Below are 10144 nucleotides of genomic sequence, written 5' to 3'. Positions count from 1 at the left end.
CTGTGTGTTCTGTAGATTACTGATCTTTTCTATCCTGGTCTTCCTCACCAATGAAAATATAAGCTCTGACGTAGCTACATTTTGCAACATGATAAGCAGAAACCGTACTTTTTCCATGTTTAATTTCACATTGGAAGTGTGATTCTCAGCTTTGGTTTCTTCCTGACTGCAATATCATAAAAAATGAAAGGTTCCAGAAAGCTTCCAAATTTGCAAATCTGGGAAAGGCAATTCCAGTTCTGTTGTCAGTCACACTAAAGCTTCATAATTACCAATTCAGAGGTTTGAGTTCTTGTGTGGAACAGGTAACCCTGAGTGGTTTCATTCCTTACAGGTATGCAGCAGTCTTCCAAAAAATTGCTGGCTTTCAACTGTAGCTTATCAGACAAATTACTCAACATATTAGCACCAAGACAAAGAAAAGTTAATTTCTATCTGTTCTCCTTAATAGCATTTCCTCTTGCTTTTGTTCTTTATTTTGTGAGAGAGTGAAGCTGGAAGGGGTAGTATGGTATTCTTCCCCCTCTCCTCTCTAGTTACTCTGGAACTCTGTACTCTGCAGAGTTTGTCCTCTACTCTGCAAGCCTTCCATATGTATTCTTCAGTTTCTTCATTTATAGACACACTGCTTCACCCTCTTATTTGTTACTCATGTTTTTAAGTAGTGATGCATGGGAAACCTTGCATATGAGAAAAAACGTACTAAATATTTAGAACAATAATATAAAGGGGTTCTATCAGAAAGTAACCTTTGCCTTCTAAATAGCTAATTATCTTTTATTAATTGGTGGATGATCTCCATCAGACTCTGCCTTGGAAGTGGAGTAGCTTTGTCTTGGTTGAGAGCAAGCATTCAAGACAAATTGTCCGGGTTTGGGTGGAACACCGCAGCACAGAAGCATATAACTTAAAATACCCAAAAGAAGGTTTAGGAAGCAGTTTCCTCCTATTATTTGTTGTCTTTTAAGTGAGATGAATGGTTGGTTCTAAAAGTGTAGATTGACTTCACAGAAGTGAATACACCAATGTAGTACACACTCAGGATGTCTGCGAGTGTATTTTGAAAGAGTTAAGGACAAAGAGCTAAATCACGTTACTGCACAGACACTCTCTTACACAAAGGACAAAAACAGTGTTATTTTTTTAGCAAGTTTTAAGTGATTTAGGATCAAAAATGCCATTGTCTTTCAATAGGATTTGCATTATTTGTGGCTACACGTTTACAAGCAGTTAGGTCCCTAGTCCCCAGTGAAATCAAGAGATCTTTTCAAGCTTTGAAAAATACATGATTTGAAACTTGTGAAGTAGATGCTTATCACTGATTCTAGATTCATTAATTTTTAATGAATGCGTGTGTACGTTTTCTGCAGAAATAATGAAGGACATGATAACAACTAAAATAGCTCTTTTTATGAAAACTACTATGGTAATGCCAGTTAATTGATCAGATGCTAGTACAACCAGAATCCCCAGAAAACATTTGTTCTAGAAGTACAGGGGATGTTGTCTTAGTTCTTCTACCTGAAATTAGTTTGTGCAGCTTTGGGAAAGTAATTTATGAACATCTAAATCTAGGTTATAGCTGAGTTGAAATTGTTTTGAATGCTTTTCTAAGGAAAGTATTAGTCTCATATCAGTGTGTGTTAGTTTCAGGATCTAAGACCCTATCATGGGATCTTAGTCCTCTGATGAAAACAGTTTTTTACGAAAGTTTTCTCTTTAAATTGTAATCCTTCTATCACCAACCTTTCTTTCTTATTCAGCTGGCTGATTGATTTTTTTCTTCAGAAAACTAACAACTTCTTTCATTTGATAAAAGCAGTCAGAAATGCAAGGTCTTTAGGCATTTGTTAACATTTGCATGAGTTAACTGATAAAACATTAAGATTTTCTTCAGGGCTCCAAAATGCCAATAAAGATGTCCTACACCAAACAGAGTACTGCTGAAATGGGATACAGCTGGCATTCTGGTCAGAGACAAGTTTTCCTTGGGGGCCTTTTCATTGCTTTAACACTAATCTGTGACAAAAAGGCCTTGTCAGATTCTTATTGCATTTAAGAAGCTTTTGGTGAGATTTGTATTGATTTGGAATAAGGCAACTGGCAACATTGCAATAAATTTTTACTACTTAGTACTGATCAATATGGATTTTTTCAACCTTTCTCAAGAAAATTGCTTTCTATTGCTTCATATATGGCCAAGCTGCTCCCAAGTTAATTATATCTCATGCAACAGGTCATGTACTTTATCTAGTTCTTTCTCTGACATGAAACAATTTTTAATAATCTAGGAAGTTTTGATTCTACAAGTAAAAAAAACCTGAAAACCTTCTGCCTCAAGAGGACTGTGTCAGTAGCAGTATCTCTCATTGTGTGCACCATGTGTGCTAGGTAAAATGCTTTTGTTGTATCAGAAAGTGAAAATTTCTGCCACTACAAAGCCAAAATTACAACCTATTCATGTTTTTTCGCTAAGCTTGTTGTCAGCTTTGAGGCACTGTGTGATTTAATTTACTCAACTAAGGATGTGACATCAGAATTTACACTGCACTTCAACTTCAGCTGGAAGGTACCCAGCTGTGTGTAAGAGCATAGTACATCTGTGCTGTTTGGCAGACAGTGATGTGGAGATCTCTGCCCAAATAGATATCTGAACCATATATAGATTGAAACACAGGCTGTCTCTATGTGAGTAAGGAGCGTGGAGCTAGGAGCTCAGATGACCCACAGAGAGTAAAAACAACTGTGTTGAGGATCTGATATCTATACTATTTGTGCTTCAAGGGGTTTACTATGAAGTGACTCTGGTTTAATCCTGTGGACTTTACACCTATTCAAGGTTGGAACTGCTTGTAAGTTCATCTTTCAGGTTACTTTCATCATAAAGGAGGGTCATTTGTACTCACCATAGTATCAATGCAAACCAAAGCACAGCCATTTGGTATGGGCATGAGATACCTTCCAAAAGTACACTTTTTATGCATACAAAAATGCTGCTGGGAGACGTTTGTGCAGACTAATAAGCAAATAATTCAACACTACTCAGATGCTAATGGGCCAAAGGAAGGGAAGAAGGGATCTTGCATCATGGGTCGAAGTACTTAAGTTGGCTGTTAGAGCATGCATACAAGTAGCTTTGGTAGCACTGAGGTGTCAAAATCATATAATATAACGCTAGCCATCTCCAGTCTCCTTTCCACAAATCCTCCTAAATTGCACACAATTTCACCTTTAAGAACACAGTGATTTGCAGGATACATGGGTTAAAATTCCAGAATCTTGAGGACAAAATGCATATAACTTCTTCTCCTTAGGTGTGAAAAAAAATATAAATAATTACAGAGCTTTGATATGCTCAGCAGGAATTGCCAACAGTCTCATTGACTCAAGAGGGAAATTTAGGCAGGCAAGTATTTGCAGAAAAAGCATAGGAAAACCTAGTCATAGTCAGTATTTTAGAAAAATAAATGATGAATGAATGGATTAATGGAAAGCATACTTCTTTTATTTGCCCTTCTTCAATCACCTGTTACTATGCTGATTAGCTAGATTTTAGAGTGTAAAATGAGCTGCTTGCCTTGTCTCAGCATCAAAGAATATCTGATCAAAGAACTCATGCAATACTGGAGTTAATGCTGAAAATACACTATAAGGACTACATGGTATGTCTTAATGACTTATATGCATCTATATATGAATTCCTCTTTAGAAAAAAATGAAATGTTATTCCTTTAGAAAATAGTAATTTGATTGAAGGCGCTCTTAGAATGAAATATCTGTCAAACATACCAATTTCAATTATTAAAATTACAGTGAGCTTAGTGACTCTGATTGTGTCACTATGTGGTTATTTTCAGACCTATCCAGTTGCATCTAATATTATAACTCTAATTCAGAGTTTGGGGATTTTTCCCTATTATTCTCATTGCTCTAAGTAACAACTTTGTAGCTTCTGATGGCATTTGCCAACTCTAAAGAAGCAATGGATGGAGGAATGGCATAAAGAAAACAAAAAGACCACCATCACAACGATAACAAGTTCTCAAGTACAACCATTTCTCCCTGTCAGAAGAATCTTCAGTTGAATGTCTATTTCTAGTACTTTTCTCATCAAAAGGATGCAGAAGAAGTTACTTTTAAAATATTTTTTTTAACTCTGGAAATGAAAACTCAATGGAAATGAAAACTCAGTGAGCTGAGCATACCTTTTACTTTAATGTTTTGGCTCACTCACAAGCTTCTTAGAATTAGAAAGGGGGTGCTTTCTCAGAATTTTATATGAAGAAAGCTATCTTGAGCTAGCTTGTGTTGTAGCTCGAGCTAACAATTCTTGGATTGAGTTAGAGATACATTCTAGCATAACATAAATACAATTTTAAAGTACTTTTCAAATACTTTTAATGTGATGGCCTCAAAAGGCCAAAAGCCACCAACGAAGTTTTCTCAGGTTCATCCAAGTTCTGTGAGGCTTTTTTTTGTAAGGTGCTCTCAACAGTGGATATTACCTGCAATTCAGAGGTTAATCAGGATAAACAACACTTGGAACATTATCTTCAGAAATCTGATTTATCAAATCCTTATAATATCATAAATCTGTGTAAAGCAAAATGAGATACCATTCCAAAGATATAAATGTAAGCCTATATTTCTTCATATAAGTTGTTAAATAACTTACAAAGACTCTAATCATAATGAAAAGAAAATATATTAACAGTCTGCCATTTTACTCACAGGCAAATCATAATGATACTCTCGCTAATGAAACTAAGACTTCATTAAAGTGTTTCTCATTATCATTTGCAATATTTTATGATAATTATCTGCCTTTTATATAACAAATTAAATTAATGTTTTTAATAACACCTTTAACCTTAGCTTAGGTAATTTTGAATGACAATGTAATGAGTACACTTAAATGCATACTTTAATTGCCCATCACATTAATTATTTTATAATGAAATAATTTGGGTAACTTATTCTCATTATTTGTTCTTTCTGCATTGCAATTAAACACTCGATATGCTTCATAAGCAATGTTAACACAGGCTTAAATTAGTTCAGCTGCATTAGTGTATTTATAAAATATCAATGTGGAAGGATTTTGCAAGTGATGTTTAAAATATCTATTCCTTTTATGCTGTTCTGATTGAATTAGATTATGCTATTAAAGCAAAAGAAAGGTTGGGTCCTTCTTTTCCATCAGCTATGACATCATCTCAGCAAAATACTATTACCACCATAGATTAATAACAATGCTGAAAAACATAAGACTTAAGCAAAAGAGAATGAGCCTTCTATGATTTAGTCCTAAATCATCTACTTTGCAGACACTTGGTACCACCTCTTTCGGTCAATTCCAAATTCAAATTGCTCCTGTGGCAAACTGAATTTTGCCCAGCCAGACATGATTTTGAGACTCACAGGTTAGAAACTGGCAAAGTCTGAGCAGACAGTTTGTTTTCAGGCTTACTGAAGTAATGTCCCCATTACTCCCTCATCCGAGCATAGCGGCTTACCAGAACCAATACAGCACGGAGTTTAACATTGTGTTAATCAGCTGGTACTGTAAGGTTCGTTTTTTTCACCTAGTCAGAAATCTATTGGGTAGCAAACAGAAGAATGAGAAATAATGCATTACATATAACCATGTTCACATCTTCAGGTTTTAAGAAGAGCAGTTTAAGAATGTAAATGAAAGAGAGACTAAAAAGAAATCATTTTCTTCCTGTCAGGTGACATGATAGCTGTCACACTGGCAGAACTAGAATACAGCTAACAGGTTGACAGCTGCAAGTTAATTCAGGGAGGGTTGGAGAACCAGACAGTGTAAGCAAGAGCTAGGTAGTTCCTGTGGAATTTCCATATAACAAAATAATAATAATAATAATGATCCTCATCATCATCATACACCAGTATCTGAAGGGGGTCTACAAGGATACTGGGGAGGGATTCTTCATCAGCGACTGTAGTGATAGGACAAAGGGTAATGGGTTTAAACTTAAACAGGGGAGATTTAGGTTAAATATAAGGAAGAAATTCTTTACTGTGAGCATGGTGAGGCACTGGCACAGGCTGCCCAAAGAAGTGGTAAATGCTTCATCCCTGCCAGTGTTCAAGGCTAGGTTGAACAGGGCCCTGAGCAACCTCGTCTAGTGGGAGGTGTCCCTGCCCATGTCAGGGGGGTTGCAACTAGATGCTCTTAAGGTCCTTTCCAACCATAACCGTTCTATGATTCTATGATTTCATGATCCCAGCTGAGTTTCTTAACATGGCAGAACTGATATTAAACAAATATTTACATTTGCGGAGTGCAGTTCTACATATTCCTCACTTAACCTGGCATACAAATAATTCGAATTTTTACAAATTCATTTAGCTAAGTGTCAGATATTCCACTCACTGATTTTAGAAGTAAAAAAAAAAATAGTAAGTTTCCATGCGCATATGATACATGTTAAATTTTAAAAGGCTTGTGCAGCCCAGATAACATTAATTTTCATCGGAGCTAGCGGTTTCACTTTACACTACACTGAAAGGCTTTCCCTTGTTGGGCCAACCTTTTTTATCGAAAGGCTATTCCACTAATACAGAAGCAGTGTAGATTAAGTTTGCCTTGACTCTGCCTCCTCAATATGGGGTAGGTGACAAATGGCTTTTGCTTGGCAGCATTTTTAATGTTGCTGCTGCAGCAGGTGTCACCAAGCCATTTGCTATTTTCTTAGCTGTTTCAAATCCCAAAATATTTGCTGTAGAATTTACTCAAAGCTGATTTATGATACACAATACATAATTTCATACAACAAGAAATTTCAGACTAGAAGGTGTGCTTGCAGCATTCAGTGACTATTACTCATGTGATCAGAGGACTGTACTTGCTGGAAGTACAACTGCTTCTCAATCACTGTAAAATGCATTCTAGAGCATTTCCAGGAGTCTTACACCTTGGTGAAATATTTAACTGCTCTTGGCATCTAAATATGTCTAGACACAAGCTATACATATGTGGGTAGTCTTGTCCATAGCATATACTGATCTTCATTTAACATAAACTTGCCAGTTTTATGGAAATCATCCCTGTGTTCAGAAAAAAGAATACAGATATACATAGGTCTCACAGAGAGCTTAGTTTTACATATGATCAGCATACAGAAAAGCAAAACATCTTTTCTTCCCTCCTCCATGCAATCAGGCAAAACGATACACTGATTCAGCACTTCCCAAGTGAAGGACTGTTACTTTAGAACTGCTGAATGGCGTTGTGTATACCTTACCATCCGGGGGGGCCTGCCACCTGAAAAGGGATGCAGGAGAGGTAGCTACAATACACTTATAGGCACAAAGTAAGGTTTCCGCCTGCAATCAGAAACAATCCCACACTGGATGGACTGGGAAATTACTTGGACAGGAGCCTGTACACCCATCGAATGTGATTTATCTCAGCAGGTGACTAGTCAGCTGTGGATATCCAAATGTTAGATGTACAAAGTTAGACAATTCCCACTCTGTCTAATTTGATGTAGAAAATAGGACAAATTACTCCCAACAAATACAAGCAGCAGGTAGAATTATCACCATAATTGTTTTTTCCCTCACTTGTTATAAACAAATAGTGAGGCAAGGACATATAAATTAGTTCAATGTTGTTTAAGCTCTTAAAAGCAATCAGTAAAAACAAGCTACTTGAAATCTCAATAGGTTTTTGAAAACCTTGGACTTGACCTGTTTCTTGAAAGAAACAATGCTAAAATCAGCTTCAGAACAATATGTTTCCTTTAGGTTAGAGGTAATTATGATTAGGTATTGTTATAAATCTGTGTGATATTAAGTCTGTGGTTTATGATTCTAAGTATTGCTGTATTATGTGCAGTTGATTTCCATAAAGAATACATAAGCTTCTGCTTTAAATTAACATTTTCAGTGTCTAAGTTAAACAACCAGAGGAGCATAAGAGACATAAGTACTCTTCAGAAACCTTTAACGTGCTATCACCTGATGAGGGCAGTCATAACTCTATTTGAAATACAGTATTTTGCCCCACAAAGAAACAAAACTGAGCATCTCCGTGTGTGTATATAGATATATACATATACAGATGTTTCCAGAACTCTCAACATTATCATATTTGATTTTTGCTGAAGTGAGTAGCTCCAGAGAGAACACCTTCAGCACCGGAGTGGAGGGAACACAGCATTCAGGAGCCTCAATTCCGAGCGGTGAGAGCCACCGAGGGAGCTGAGCTGCCAGCTCCTGGGCAAGTCCAGTCATAAAATCCATTTACTCCATTGGGAGAAAATGAGAACATAAAATTTTTGAAGTATGACTTAAAATATAACCTTTTGATGCTGCCTCTACACTGATGAGTAAATAAACCTAATAGCTAAATGCGTACACACACTTTACATCAAACATAAGAGAACCTCACAACAAAATACAGAAAAGAAAAATAAAAGTACTTTGCATAACTTTGCATATGTACATATAAAAAATGGGAGAAAAAGAGCATCTTGCAAAAGAGAAATTTCCAGTAACCTGAAAACGTCTATGTAATATAATATTACGTAAACATTTAAAACCTTTATCCTGCTTTATCCTGGAATCAGTTTTTAATGCTTGTGTTCAAATTGCAGCAGCTGTCAATCGATGTGTCATAGATCCCTATGCTGCAGATTGAATGAGGTACACAATATGTTACCTGCTGTTTTCAGGGTGCCTTTGATGCAAGATTGTTGCATGTTACCATAAAAGTAATGTGTTCATATGCAAGATGAACTGCTCCTAAGTACAAACCATCTTGTGAACTATTTATTGAAATCATTAAATATATGCCTTTGCCAAAAGAGTGAATCAGTGCATCTAAATCCCGATTCTTGTACTTCAGGAATTGTCCCCCACTAGACTATTGGGCCTGAAGGACCTCTGATACAATCTGGAACAGTTCGTCTGTTTTCAGGCACAACCTCCTCATATGACCATTCGCTGCACAATCTAAAGGGTGGCAAGTATAGACTATTTAAAGGAATAAGCTTCCTGTGAGGCACAACTAAAAAGATATCTGAAGAAATATCGCCTACATTTTGCTCAGCTTCCTATCACCTTTTCTTACCCACTTAAGCAAATCTATTCTTCTTTGAGAAAATTCAAAGCTGGATGAAAATTTATGAAAGAAAAAAAGGAAGCTGCAGCAAAACCCATTTAAAGCTGATGATACAACTCCACCAAAACTACAAACATCATGGTGCCAAAAGGGCAGTGACAGTATGAGACCTTGATCAATTAGATCTGAGAATTCCTGTATTTTCCACAAGTCATTTTAAACCTAATATCCATGACTCCAGCACTCTACCAGCAGGTTTCATTATAACCTGGTATATGACAGTCTCTTACAGAATGGTCCAAATTCATAACAAATTGTAACACCCTGTAACATTTGCTGATTGTCAGCAACTGGTACTCATCCAAGTGCATTAAGCAATTTATTTTTAAATTATTTCCATATACTCTTTCAGAAGAACTTGAAAACCCCCTCTGTTTTGATAATCTAAATAGACTTAGCTACATCTGAGGCATAATATTGGTACTGTTTTTATACTAGTGTTTGTAATAAACTGTTGCTAAACACGATGATTTAAAGAAAGGTTACTTCACATTTAAACTGAAATTCTTGGAAAATTATGGTCTCCTCTAAGACTAAACTATAGTCTCTGTGTTGCACCAAATGTTGCCACCAGCAGAATTGACAAATTCTCTTTTGAAAACAAGTTCCATTTTGTAGATGACAAAAAACCCCAAACATAAACTCAATATAAAGACTAAAATCTCATGTGAAAATATTTATCATTCCGAAAATATATTCTTTACTTACTAGCCTCTCTCTGCTTACCATGATAATGACACATTCTGTTGGTATTCATGAACACTGAATAAAAGCAGAAGCCTTTTCTTCATCCTGGAATAGTACATACATTTTAAGGTTTCTGCAAAAGGTTATCATGAGCAGAAAGTTGTGCTGGTTTATGATAATTAATATAAAATTTTATTTATAGTACATAATTAGGGAAATGGACCTTCCAATGAAACAAGCAAGCATATAAAAATGTAGCCAGGTACACAGCAGATGTTACATTTTAGGATTATTTATTTTTTT

The sequence above is a fragment of the Strigops habroptila genome, chromosome 2 (assembly GCF_004027225.2).
Source record: "Strigops habroptila isolate Jane chromosome 2, bStrHab1.2.pri, whole genome shotgun sequence".
Taxonomy (NCBI): Eukaryota; Metazoa; Chordata; class Aves; order Psittaciformes; family Psittacidae; genus Strigops; species Strigops habroptila.
The sequence above is the reverse complement of the archived record's forward strand: the minus strand, read 5'-3'. Positions refer to the sequence as shown.